Genomic DNA, 845 nt, shown 5'->3' with positions numbered 1-845 from the left:
AGGGTCTTGTTATTATCGAGTCTTCCTTCCTGCCATGATTGGGGTGCTCCTTGAGGGCAGGGTCCTGATTTGAGCCAGCTCTGTCTGATGTATTGAGCCAGACATCAACATGGACCTGGCCCACTTTAAAAATGCATGTTGACTGAAGACAGATATCCCCATTCCTATGTCCCCAGACTGTCATTGTTTCCCCCCCACCCAGGGCTTCATTTTTTGAGCTGGAAGGCAAGGAGAATTCCCAGAGTCTCTTTTTGGGACTGGGATGTTCTCTGAATCTCTGGAGTTGCCTCCTAAATCTAAACAGCCCCAAGAGAACTCTAAGCTCTAAATTCGTGATTTTCTTTCTTTCCTTTTTAAGAGACGGAGTATCAATTTTGTCACCCTCAGTAGAGTACTATGGCATCACAGCTCACAGCAACCTCCAGCTCTTGGGCTTAGGTGATTCTCTTGCCTCAGCCTCCCGAGTAGCTGGGACTACAGGTGCCTGCCACAATGCCTGGCTATTTTTTTGTTGCGGTTTGGCTGGGGCCTGGTTCAAACCCACCACGCTCAGTGTATGGAGCAAGTGCCCTACCTACTGAGCCACCAGTACCACCTTAGATTAGTGATTATCAACCAGTGTGTCATGAGAGGGTCTTAGAGGGCTGCAAACATTTTAAAAGATAATTATTTTTGAAAGAAGTTCAGGTTTGGCGCCTGTGGCTCAAGTGGCTAAGGCACCAGCCACATACACCTAAGGTGGCAGGTTCGAATCCAGCCAGGGCCTGCCAAACAACAATGATGGCTGCAACCAAAAAGTAGCTGGGCCTTGTGGCGGGCGCCTGTGGTCCCAGCTACTTGGGAGG

The sequence above is a fragment of the Otolemur garnettii genome, unplaced genomic scaffold (genome assembly GCF_000181295.1).
Source record: "Otolemur garnettii isolate 467f Iridium unplaced genomic scaffold, OtoGar3 scaffold00211, whole genome shotgun sequence".
In the NCBI taxonomy this organism is placed as follows: domain Eukaryota; kingdom Metazoa; phylum Chordata; class Mammalia; order Primates; family Galagidae; genus Otolemur; species Otolemur garnettii.
This window is presented reverse-complemented; position numbering follows the sequence as displayed.